Genomic DNA, 13,439 nt, shown 5'->3' with positions numbered 1-13,439 from the left:
TTGGCTCACCCCCCCCAATGCTGCCCCCTTCTCTGGCGTTCGGGTTTGGCTCACCCCCCCCAATGCTGCCCCCTTCTCTGGCGTTCGGGTTTGGCTCACCCCCCCCCAATGCTGCCCCTTCTCTGATGTTCGGGGTTCCCACACTGCTATAGACCCCCTTTGAGGTCTCCTCCTTCCCCTTATAGCCTCTCCCAAGCCATTGGTAACAACAGCGAACAAAACACCAGCCCCTGGGCTATAACATAAATTCATGCCACTCAGCTAAAACATCACTCAAGCCACCCCAAGAGTGCTCCACCCCTCACCCATATCAAGCTGCTCGTGCATTCAGGCCTCTTCTCTTTCCTCACTCAAGCAGAGTTCCTTTCCTCTTGGCTCCTAGCAAGGAACTGCCTGCCTAGCCTCAGCCCGGGATTTATATAGGAACCAGGCCTGCCCCTTCCAGTCAGCTGACCCCTAACAGGTATGGGTCACTGGCACCCTATGGTTGCCCTAGCAACCTGCACCTGGGCCCCTTCATTACTGCTCCAAAAGTAGCAGGCACCTTAGTGCCTTGCTACAGGGTCGTGTGTTTTAGTCATGCTCAGTGTTAGCTGCATTTTATGAACTTCATAGTGGCTTCCATTACTGAGCACATGCTCCTTTTAACAGCAGTTTAATGATGGGCAATGTATGTAATGCATTTTCCTTTGTATGCAAACGTAAGATGAGGAGCTTTTTCCCCCATGCTGATTGTGGGGAGGCCCTTTTCTTATATGAGAGTAAATACACTATTCGTTTTTTATGTTCTCTGCTTTGGAAGAATTCAAGGACCACTTCAGCTATAAGCTGATGTGCCAGGATTTGGAGGGTCTGACTTTTCAAGGCAGTGATGAGATGTAAATTTATGTTTCTGTTCACCTGGATTGAGCAGGTTTCTTGTTTATTCTGATATTGATCTTTTGAGTGATACACCTCATCTAGGGAAAAAACAAAATGACAAAGAGAAAACAGATTCTGACCATTTAACGTTTGGTGTTAGAGGATAAATAAGTTACAAATGGAAATATAAAGCTCAATATTGCCAGGACTGGGAAATTGGCAGTTCTAGAAATCTTAGTGAGAGGGGGATTCCTTCTGCAGTTGCCCCCTCTCCCCAACTTCCCAGAATGGGATGTCCCCAAAATAGTAAACATGGGGGAGCAGCCACTGTTCTCAACACATTCCTCAAACCAGGATCACTCTAGTTTGGGGAACATATAGACAGCATTTTCCTGCTATTCTACTCCTGGTTCCAGGAAGTGACCCAAGTTTGGGGAAGGTGGGGGAATACTTCCCCCCACTCCGTTTCTCCCAGTAGAAATGTAATGTCTGTCCTTATCCTTGGGCTTTAGCATCTCATGGAATTTGAAAACCAGGCTGAGTCACTGAAGGTTGTGCAAAATCCTACAGTAGTCTGGTACAGTGGAAATGCTACCTGCTTTCTCATTCAGAAGTGTCAATAGCTGTAGGTCTCCCATTTCAGGCAGTGCAGTGAATGAAAAACAGTTTTACCTAGCAGGGAGGGAATAACATTTTTAATCAGATCCAGTTAAGATATACCAAACTATTATGTAGCTACATCTTCATGTTAGATTAAATTCTTTGAGTTGCCTGTAGGAGGGAAAAAACAAACAAACAGGAGTTCCCTTGCAAAAATCATTTGATTTTTTCATTATTTTTCATTCCTTATCCCAGGAGCTATATTTAATTATTTATTTTGAACTGACTGCTTCTTTCCGTATAGATGTTTGTGCTAAAGTTGTATTGACAAAAACATCTGAAAAAATCCCAGTTCAAAACAATATTTAGTTCTGGGAATTGTCCTGGAAACAGCTGCCAGCTGACATTGCATTACTGCAGGGCTGGCATCATGAGCGTAACATTTTTTTCCTCTGCCACTTGTGTATAGACAGCTGGGTTGGTTATAAATTGCATTTTGTGTTGTAAGGAGTAAAAGACCAGGCCACACATTCTAGACAGATTAAGCTTCACTGCTCCACCTTAATCAGTCCTGTAGGGTGCTGTGCATGTATTACAACAACAGCAAAATACTCTGTTTATTACCAATACCATGGAGGAAGTTGCCAGTGAGAGATGCTGAAGATTCACACTCTATGGTTGCTAATGCCAAGAGCTTGATGGTACAAGAAGCACAACACCTGCTATATTAGTCCTCATTTTTTACATCCCATTATTGCTGTTCTCTTCAGTCATTAACAAGTTTGTCTAATATACCAGGTGAAGGAAAAGGATTTTCTAGAGACCTTATATGATAATTGTCCAATAAAAGTTTCATTTGCAGTGAAGGTACTGATAAATACTTGAAGGATGAAGCCGAGTGAGAAAGAAGGGGCCAATGGTAGCTTTTAGAGAACAGTAATTCTGCTTACCCTGAGATAGTGAAAGTATATGAATATATGTTATCCCTGAAGAAAGGTGCCTGTGCCCAAAAGTTTGCAATTAATTTTTTTTTTTTTTTTGCAAAAATCTAGTTGGTCTAATAAAAGATATCACCTCTACTAGGAGTCCTGATTCCTAGGATGTGGCCTAGCTCCAATCTGGCCCCATGGGAGGGATGGGGACATGGCCCAGACCCATGACGGGGGAAAGGCTGTGGCCTGGCCCCAATCCAAATGTAGGAAGGGGCATGGCTCAGCTTTGACTAGCAATGCAAAGCTTGGAGTTTGGAAATTTGGAAGGGGGGAGGGTGGGCATATTCATGGCCACTGCTCCCTTGACACCGTATTTCCCACCCTATGGGGAGTCCTGCAGGCTGCATTTGAGTGATGGCTCTGTGGGTCACATTTGGCCTCAGGTTGAGCACCCCGTCATATAACCTGCCCAACCCTTTGAAATGTAGCATAATGTACTTGAAAGGCTTCCTAGTTCACATTTAGGTTCCTGAATGTGTTGCCTCCGTCCCCATGGCGCTGAGTACCTGCAGGTAGCAATAATTCAGCAGTAGCTACAGGTGCTTATTCAATACCTTTTCATATTTTAGTTGTTTAATTTAGGAGCCTAACTATGGATATGAGATTCTCCTAAGCAGACTAATAGGCAGCTACTGGCCAGTCCCTACAGAGGAACAGTAAAAGTGATCCCCAAAATAGATGTTGGTGTTTATCTACATTTGTTCAGTCACTTAAGGTCTTTATTTACCAACAGTATGATAAAATAGATTTTAACACTAATAATGTAAAAATGGCTTAATATATCATTGTAAGTTATGGACATCTAAAGTTATTTATTTTACAGTATAATAAATTTAACTTTTTGTGAGCCTAAGCCAGACAATAATACTGAATAACTTGCGTCTCTTATTGATGTCCAAGATATATTTTCAGGTAACTCATTATAGTGAGGTGTTTTTAGAAAAGTAAGCAGCATATAGGGGTCTTATAAGTTTCCATGTCATCTTGTAGAATAAAATCTGCAGAAGTATACCTCTAGGCATTTCTTCATCAAACAAGCAGTATAGGTTTGTAAATTAACGAATAGATAAGTAGAATTAGTAGATTGAGGCCCAAGAAACCTTAATGATTATTGCATGACTCTGCTTAATTCCAAAATACTACTTTTGGCACTGATAAAGCCACTGTGCACATGAATGGTATTTTTTAGGATATTTTCCTTTCACTGGGGCACCCTATGGAATGTGCTGGATACAAGGGGATATGTGGAAAGCAGTGTAAAACAAAGGGGAGGGTATAGAGACAGAGAGAAATCACCACAGTACAAATAATTGACAATATTCTGACCTGCAAATGTGCATTCTCCTAAATACTTTAGGAATTCAGAATGGGATGGTACAGTATATATTTTAGAAAAGGGGATATTTTATTGCAATGAACACATCTATTTACCTTGACTCAAGTGTTACCTTTTGTTTCTTTAAGGTGAAATAGTGGCAAAGAAAAGCTGAGTTGTTTTAGTCTTTGACATTGGGGTGCATCTGCTTCATCAGTCATTCAGGTTTATCTGTTAAGCAGTTGGTGCTGTACTTGATACATGGCACACTCCTTTTTGGAGTGCCGGTACCTTAATGATTGTTAGACATGTAATACCACCTGTGTGGTCTGTGAGTGGTTAGTCAGCTATGTTAATCTGAAGTCAGGCAGAGCACAGAGTAAGGGTACACTTACAGACTGAAAGCATGGTCTACAACACCAACAGAGAGAACTAGAACAGTGTTTTAAAAAGAGATTCAAAACAATTTAAAAGAGATTCAAAACAATTACTTAAGATATAAAAATATTTTAACAGCGGTCAACATCAAACAGGCTTTTTAGAGGGTTTTAAATGGGGACTTGTTCAACCTGTATTTCCTGTTACAATGGACAATAAGAACTAACTCTTTGATGCTTTCAACTCCCTACATTCATTCTACCTTGTCTAATGCAGATAATAGGGAACCTTTGTGTTTGCTTTTAGATCATCCATATAAAGCATTTCCTGGGAACAGCTGTTTATAACTCTCCTCTGCCCTCCTTTTGTTGTTTTTTAATTCCTTCACACACCCCCACCCCCACCCCCACCCAAAAAGAGTTTCTTGCAATTTCCTTTTTTTTTTCCTACCACTTTGACACTTCAGGTTCAGTCATTCAACTAAAGAATGGCTAAGAAACACAACAGTTCTAGCAGAATTGGTTTGCAAAAAGTTTGAATGTGAAGCACATAGAAACTGAATCAAGTCAAGTCAAGTCAGTCCCGAGGCTGCTGTGCCCATTGGGGAACCTTAGATCCTGTGTGCATCTTTGGTCATTCTACAAGCAAAAGAAACTGAATGCTGCTGTCTAAAATTATAGACTTTGCAGGCCAAAGGTTGTTTGCCTCTTAGAGAAAATATTAAATAATGTAGACAAATAAAAGTGATGTAGGCATGTTGTTTTGAAAATTAGTTACTAAAGTAACCTTTGGGCGGGGGGCTGGGCTCGATGATCTTCCAAGGTCCCTTCCAGCCCTAATGTCTATAATGTTTATGAAATGTCTAATGTCTAATGTAGTGATCATATTTTGCATTTAATTCCCTAGAATTTTACAAATAATGCATAATGTACTTCTCTTTGAAATGGAACAGATGGAAAAAGGGAGGATAAACCATATCTCTCCAAGTTTACAGTGTCAGTGGCGGCTGAGAATAAACTCCTGGCTTTTGTCCCAGAGGAGAAAGAGGAATAGAACCTAGTTCTCCTGATTCCCAATCCCTTAATCACCAATCATCAATAATTTCCAAACTTTTTTTCCTAGGGAAAATTTATTAAAGGCCTTTTGTTGTTATATGATGTTATATTTCAAAGATAATTGAGAAGAAGACTAAGAAAAATCATGATGTACGTAAAATCAATGGATGGCACTGTTAGGACAGTAGCAATGGTGATTGTTTACTGATGCAGCTTCTATTCATCACCTCTGATGCTATGGAAAAACTAACACAAACTAGATCCTTGAGCAGTATTTGGTTTTTAAATCATCTTCTAAGCTCTGAATCTTCAAGTTCATATGGCAGTAATGAACAGTTAATACTGTCTAATCCAAAAGTTCAGTGAATTACTGTGTAAATATTGTAACATATACACGATAAAGAATTAACTTGGCTAAAAAGCGTCAGTCGTCAAGTCTAACTCAACTGTTTTACAGCTCTGCTTGTTTAACAAGGTTAAAATCAAGATTGTCAGATTCCTGAGGAAGCAAACTGGTGCTGAATTATACAGATATTCCAGAAATTATCAAAATCTGATGTCTGCATGAGAAGAAGTGAAAGCTTTTCTTCCTTTCTTATAAATCCACTCTATTATGACACAGAAACACAGGTGCTATTAAATGTGGGTGATGCTTTAAAAGTGAATCAATGAAAATTCTGTAGCTAGAAGAAGTCTGGCATAGTATTATTGGAAGTCTGGCATAGTATTATTGGAAGCCAGCATTTTAAGGTTATAGTTCTGTTTTTACCCCTCTGATTTATAAAACCATAGTATTAATTCTGTTAGTTAAATAACCTAAAGATTTGTGCATCATTTGCCATGTACTATAGCATCATGTAAAGCTTTTCAGAGGATCTTAACTCTACATTCTTTCTCTTCCCCAAAGGGATGTATGTCCTTAAAGACTACATCAATGCTATGAATCTTTCTCCAAGGCTACATAGAGTTTTTCCTCTGAACACTTCTCAGTTCCACCATGTGTATCAGTCATAGATGGTTGCTAGTTAATGATATTTTGCATCCCTTTCTACCAGCAGCTGTGTTGCATTAGTTGTCTTCTGCACCATGCTCCATCTGTGCTATCTGGGAAGGAAAGCAATGGGCTTTAGTGACACTAATCCACAAACTAGAACAAGGAGTCAGCTGCTAAAGGAATGTGGTGTGTGTTTGATATATTAGGGACTTAATCTGAAGTGAATTAGTCAGCAATTAATATTTTCCTATTGTATTTTTTCAGTAATGTGCACATGAGCCTGACTGACCCTAAATGTGTCTACATAGGATCTAGCTATATGAGGATACAATCTGGAATTTTGCACCTGCAAAACAAGCATTTACTTGCATATATGCACATCTGTCCCTACAGAGTTAGTGAAAACAAGGCCCTAGGAGTCCAGTTCTTATTTAGAATTCACTATAGTACTACAAAAACGTAACTCAAAACAAGTAATAATAAGTTGACAAAGGCTAGGGATGGAAGTTACAAATAAACTGGATTAAGTGATCAGAAACTGGTTTAACCTGTAACAGAACAGAAGTTCAGTGAACACAAACCACTTTCAAAATGGCTGAAACTAATTTAAGACAAACCTGGTTGAATGTAGTATCAGACTTAACTGATTTAGGTCCAACTAGTTTATGAAACTTCTCTCCCAAATCCCTTCCTGGTTCAAATTAAATCAGAGTCCCCCAGCATCCTAACATGCTTTCTAGCCTTGGGCTGGGCTGTCTGCTCCAGCAGAAAAGCTTTGGAGAAGGGGAGGCAGGGACTGCCTCCCACACCAGGCAAATGGTTGTTGGGGCCTGTGGTGAGGGAGGTGGGGTTAAATTTCCCTTTCCATGAGTATAAAGTTGCCCTGCCTTGCTAAAAACTTACTGCTGGCTGTAACTGTGACATACAAATCCCAGAGCACCTGGAAGAGGAAGTGATGAGCAACCCTGCAGAATCCTGCTGTGATTGTGGACTGCTAATCCCAGAGACTTCAGGGGCAGTAGACCATGCTGGCTGTGCGCTAGAGAGCTATACTCTAACTTCCTCCCAGCTTCTGGCCTGACCCACTGCAAGCATGTGGCTTTATTTCCTGAGTCAAGTGTGAATATATGTCTAGTTATTTCTCAGTTTAATCTCTGGATTTTTAGACTAATATGCAAAGACTGACTTGATTCAGCCTTGGGCTTTTTTACTGTCTGTACTTAGCCAAACTGTTCACCTTAGAGAATCCTGGAAGATTGAGACCGGAGGAGGAGGGAATTACCTGCCTGGCTATTAGTTGTCCAATGACTCTCATCAGCTGGCCTGCTGTCCTCCTTGGCAGCTTCTATAAAACACCTGGTATTAAAGTGCAGAATTGCATTTGTTAACTTCTTGCCCCCACAGGGTTCTTCCAAAGCTCGTAAGACTAAGGATTTAATGGTTAGAAACAACCATAGTGAACACTTTGTTCTTTAGCAAGACTAGCTGGGAACTATAGGATAGTGTGCTGGATACAGGATTGCTGAATCAACAGGCACTGACATTTGAGAGGAAAAAGAATCTGAAAGATAGAGGAATTTAGTCTTCTTGAGGTGTCTCCTGATTTTCATCAGAGGAGAACAAGAAAATGGCAGGGAGATAGTAGCACTGAGGGAAGAAAGATAACCAGATAATTAAATGGAAGAAAAGAGTTGTCAGAGAAGTACAATAGCATGGGATGCCTTTTTTAGTATATGTTTCCTGATGGGAATGTAAATTCTTGAACATGTAGTAGCTTTGGAGAGCTCTGAAAGAAGCAATTTCCATTACAAATAACAGGAGTGTTACTTTTGGTTTGGGGGACTTTGATTTTAATTTTTTAATTAACTTTGTAGATACTGTTTGGGATACATTTTGCTTCCTAATGAGCCCATCTTTTTATTGAATCTTGAGTAGAATATCAGTAAGCAGTCCAACTCTATTAAATGGTAAATCTTTACTATTCACCTGGCAGTTAAGTAACACCTGGCACAGCTTTACTCTTTCCCCCCGGCTGAATATTTGGTCAGAATGCCAAGCTCCAGAATAATTTTGAATGTGTGAGTTTCTAGGCAGAATCTGATATAGTCAATAATGATTGTTTTGTTTGCATGGAATATAGACCCAGCCCGTGACAGGGTGCCTGGCTAAAAGAACAATTATTAAAATAGGAACAATGATCAAATGGAATTTTGAAGCACTAGTCTCCTTGAAGTTTTTTTTTTAAGTCCGTGGTAGTTGTGCTGATGTAAGAATATAATAAAACTGAGGAAGCACTAGAGGATTTGCTCTCTGATGCAGATTTATTTATTTTCAAATTAACAGTGTTGCTGTTAACTGTGGGAGCTGTCTGCTTCTGTGCAAGCTGCATTGAATCACCAGCTGTGAAGAATGGCTACTACATTGCTCAACTTGAATTTAATTATCTTTTCCTATTGAAGCAGGCAAGAAGGGCATCAATATGCATAAGAAAGCATACAACACAATACAATAGCAGTCTCTGAAAAGGTCAACATTTTATTTTCTTCAGAGTTGTCAAGTTCTTCACAAATCAACATAAATGATCATCAAAAAATGTAACAGAGTAGAAAATGATTGATCTCAGAGGAATGAGTCAATTCCTGAAAATAGAGTAAGTAATGGAAAAGTTCATTCCAATTAACTTCTTTAAAGTATTAGTGAAAAGGTGAGGCTCCATTGTTTTGTTTTGTTTTTCATTTAATGTAACTTCTGTGAACCTTACTTTGCTAAACACTTTCTAGGATAGCAGTCACCTTTTCCATAGATAATGTGAATTGCTTCAGCGTAACCTGAAGAGTTGTCAATCTGTTGCTATTGGGGACTTTTAGCTGAGGCCTCAACCCTGTAGCTAACATTAATGTTTAAAGGGAATTCATTCAGCAGAATCACCTTTTCTGCACTTCAGGATGCAGAATCATTTTCCATAACAATACCTTTAGAAACAGATTTGAATAAGGGCTAGGAAAGAAAAATGTTTTTGATTGTTCCTATAACAAGACCTAGAAGAGTTTGTTGCTTTGCATCTAGTGTATAGACACCAGGATTTGGTATGTGTATTGGGTGTCTTACTTTCTATGGTAACTGTACAAACCTATCAGATTATTGTTTTGAGTCCCAAATGCTAGGGCATAGACTCCATTGGTCATAGACTCCACACAAATTAACGGGCTTGTTGATTTTTGTTTTTGTTTGTTTGTTCCTATATTTTCCTTACCTTAACAAAACAACAGTGCAGCTATCAGAAAAAGATTGGTTGAAATTTCAGTGATTATTTAAGGTAAATGGAATGTGCTGAGAAGTCAAGAATGAGGTACTGCTCTGATGGTAATTGATTTGTATTTCAGATTCGGTTATGAAATTTAAATACCTATTGACCAATTTCAGATACCTAATCATTATATTACACATCTCATCAGAATGGCTGAGAAATTTTCCAAACTATGTTAATTTAAAAGAAAATAACTTAAACTATGGGAAAGCCAAGTATTACTGGAATCTTTTCCAATTGAAATACTGAGCCTGATTTTTTTTCATCACATGTTTGTACAGAATTCTGCATACAATTTTACATTATTTTAATTTGAACATACGCCCATTTCAGTACATATATATTTCCTAATTTGCCTAAGTGGTTTTTAGCCTGTGGACCCCTGGGGGTCTGCAGATTATGTCTAAGGAATCCATGAAAGATGACTGTGATTAATAACAGGTATATTAAAACCTACACTTACAATTTAAAGAGGTCTGCACCTCCATTCAAAATTTTTGGGGGATCTGCATATGAAAAAAGGTTGAAAACCACTGTCCTAAATGCATAAACTAAAAATCAGGCGTTGTTGTTGTTGTTAGTTGTGATTAATTACTAAAAATCAACCGACTACTATAACATATTTTTCTTTTATTTAAAAAAAAAAAGTCCTGATTTATGTTTTTTGAGTAGTGTATATAGGAAAGACTGCATAATAGGTCAAAATAAAGTCTTACTCTTGCATATACTGTATCTGGGGGTTGTGTGTGGGGGGGATGGGGGGAAGTTTTTTAATTTTTCAGATGAAAAGATACTGAGGATGGTGGAACAGAAAACAGGCATTTAGGTAGCTTTCAAAAGTTTAGCTATTGCAGCGGCAACAGAAAATAGAGAAAAGATGTAAGGGGTAAGGTTATGCAAAAGACAAATTCTCTGAATTCTGCTGTGTGTATTTGCCACTTTCATATGCAGCACAAAGAGTGTAATTGAAGTTGGAATTTGATGCTGTCACTGATTTCTCGATTAACTACAGCCAAAATGTGACAGGGAAGAAAGAATAAAATTGGAATGATTAATGCTACTTCTAGGCTTCCATTCGGTGAAGCTGAGGTCTGAGTCACTGAGCACAAGATTGAAGGTATAAGTGATGTCTGAGTGTTGTGAAAGGGGACAAAATGGTCAGTCCTTTAATCAGAAACGCATTTCATGAAGTTTAATTTTAAAAAGTTTAATTGATTTGAGAAGTATCAAGTTAACTATCGTGAAGAGTCTAAAAAACCTCAAACTCTCTTCTTTCTTTTAAAAGCAGTATCATCATCATTGCATCTTGCTAGTGATAGGGATATTTGAAAGAAGTGACTCCTATTTTGTTACTATCTGGGGCAGAAAGGTTTAGAAAGGAGATGTAGCAGGTTGTATTAGTCAGCACTTTGATAGTGAATCTATGAAACAATTGAACATTTTAAATACCATATACTGGAAATAAAACCTAGTACTTGGGTCAATTCACCATCTTTGGCTCCAGTGGGAATATTAACAAACATAAAGTTTAAAGTAATTGGCCCATAACACCAAACATGTAGGTAGACGATTGTGAAAATACTTTGTTTTTAAAAGCCTGTCCATACAAATATTTTAGCCTTGATCCCTCTTCAAGACAGGTGATGTACAATTACAATTGGAACCTTAGAACATTTTTCCAAAGGGTAATAGTTGAATAATTTAGCTTTTATGAATTCTGGGATAGTTTTATCTGGATCTGCATGCATAATTCCTATTTATTCCTTCCTATTAATAGTAATGAGAGCAAAGTATACATAGAAGAAAAGGAGAAATATTGTTTTTAAGAAATCACCATCATATTTTGCTATCAAAATAATATCAAAGAGAGACTGATGCATTTTATTGTAACATAATTTAACAAAGTGTTTTATGGTGAATATAACAGCCATGAGAAATGGTTCTCTTCCCATAACTGAAATATAGGCTAGTGACAGAGGTTATACATAAGTATAAGTGATCAGAAACCGGTTCAGATCTGTTACACAACAGAAGTTCAGTGCACCTAAATTGCTTTCCAAATGGCTGAAACCAATATAAGATAAACCTGGATGGATGTAGCATCAGTCTTGAACTGATTTAGGTTAAATTGGTTTATTGAACTTCTGTCCCAGATCCCCTCCAGATTCAAGTTAACTCATGCCCTCCCCCTCCCTTCCGCCCTGGATACTTTGTACCTGCCCTGCAAACCCCCCTCTTGCAGGATGGGTGGGTTAGCCCTGGGCCAAACCATCTGCTCCAGCTGTGCAGGGAAGCATGCTCTAGCACTCCCTAGCTTCTGGCCTGAGCCACTGCAGGCAGTTTTGCCAGATCATGCACCTGCACCTAGACTGAAAAAGAAGGTATTATTTCCCTGCTGCAAGATGTATGTAACTCCTATTGAATTCTTGATGCAGAAGAACCTAACTTTGGCTCACCTGAGCACATTGGACCCATTGGTTTCAATAGCATTGATTGTGAAAATAATTATTTATGTGCATGGGAATGTGTTTCCTTTGGTCAGTATCATTAACATTAAACTTTCATACTGCACAAAGCGTGACAATATACAGATTTTTGCCATTGCCCCTACTATAAAACCACTTCCTTTCATGTTCTGACATGTTTTTATATAGCTTGATTTACCTTGCTGCAGTTTTTTTTTTAAAGTGGTACTTGACTCAGAGAGTTTGATGCTTTCCATAAATCAAAATAATAGCTTTAAAATGCTAATTGAAGATGAGAATCAAAATTTGGCCCTTGCTTTTCCCTAGCATTTTCTGGGAGCTGTGTTACTACATTCTCCCATTTACTAGGGATACTAGGGTCAGCTGGTTGTGCCAGTTTCAAGTTGATGTAACTGGCAAAGAATAGCAAGTACAAATCCAAATGGAATGCTCCTCATTTGTGTTCACATCTGATCTGCAGGCTGTTCAGCTTCCACTTTTACCACTGCCTCGAGCAGAATTATGTCATTCACAGTTTGTCAACAAATAAGTGGGATGATTTGAATAGTCTTAGTCCCTGCCTTTCTAATTATCTGATGAATCATTTCAGAGTCAGGATAGTTCAGATCTCTCAAGTTGATGTATTTGGACAGAAAGAATGCTTTCATTAAGGCAATATGTTAAAGTAATAGATGAGTGTTTAATTAAGCATGTAAGAATTCCAGCCTTTTCAGAATATCATTAAGTGCGGATTGCAAAGTGTCCTTGACTGTGCTGGTTAGGCTCAAAGTGTGATTGGAGGAGGCAGATCTCAACCTTAGGCACAAAGCTGCTGTGTTGTTTAATACAAGACTTTTGGTCAGGTGCTTAAAAAGAGGGAGGGGGGAAGGCATATACACTTGTGGTTCTAATATTTTTTTTTCAGTTATGTGGCCACCTGTCAGCTTGCTTGGCTTCTGGTTTATTCTAGACAGAAACTGCTGGATTTTGCTGACCCTGCTTTGAAGTTGTTTCTTATTTTTTCAAAAAGAAATAAAATGTTTATTCTGAAAAATGTTGAGATAAAAGGCATTTGGAGATGCTACCACTTGTATGGCTTGAAGTTTTTGTACAGGATGGGGATGTAGTGCAAATGTCAAAAATCTGAGGGCGAAATTTGGTTACTTCAAAGGCTGGAGACATTAATGCAAACTTAAGCCTAGATAAATATAAAGCTTGAGGCTTGTATAACTACATTTAAAGAGTGTATGTCATACTGTTGTTGTTTTGTTTTAAACACCTGAGAATAATGGCTAAATTAAAGTTATCCTGAAATTATTATAGTGGGCTTGGATCTCCATAGTATTACTTTTAAGGTAAAAAGCAACTGTGCATGTCACATATAACCAGGGATCCTTGTTTTCCCTGATTTTAAAAAACCCCAAATCTGTGATTTTAAAATTAAAGGCCCCCTACAGCCCCCTGGCCTAGCT

Source organism: Gavialis gangeticus, unplaced genomic scaffold (assembly GCF_001723915.1).
Source record: "Gavialis gangeticus isolate Ggan-Ray unplaced genomic scaffold, GavGan_comp1, whole genome shotgun sequence".
NCBI classification, from domain to species: domain Eukaryota; kingdom Metazoa; phylum Chordata; order Crocodylia; family Gavialidae; genus Gavialis; species Gavialis gangeticus.
Note: the sequence above shows the minus strand (reverse complement) of the source record.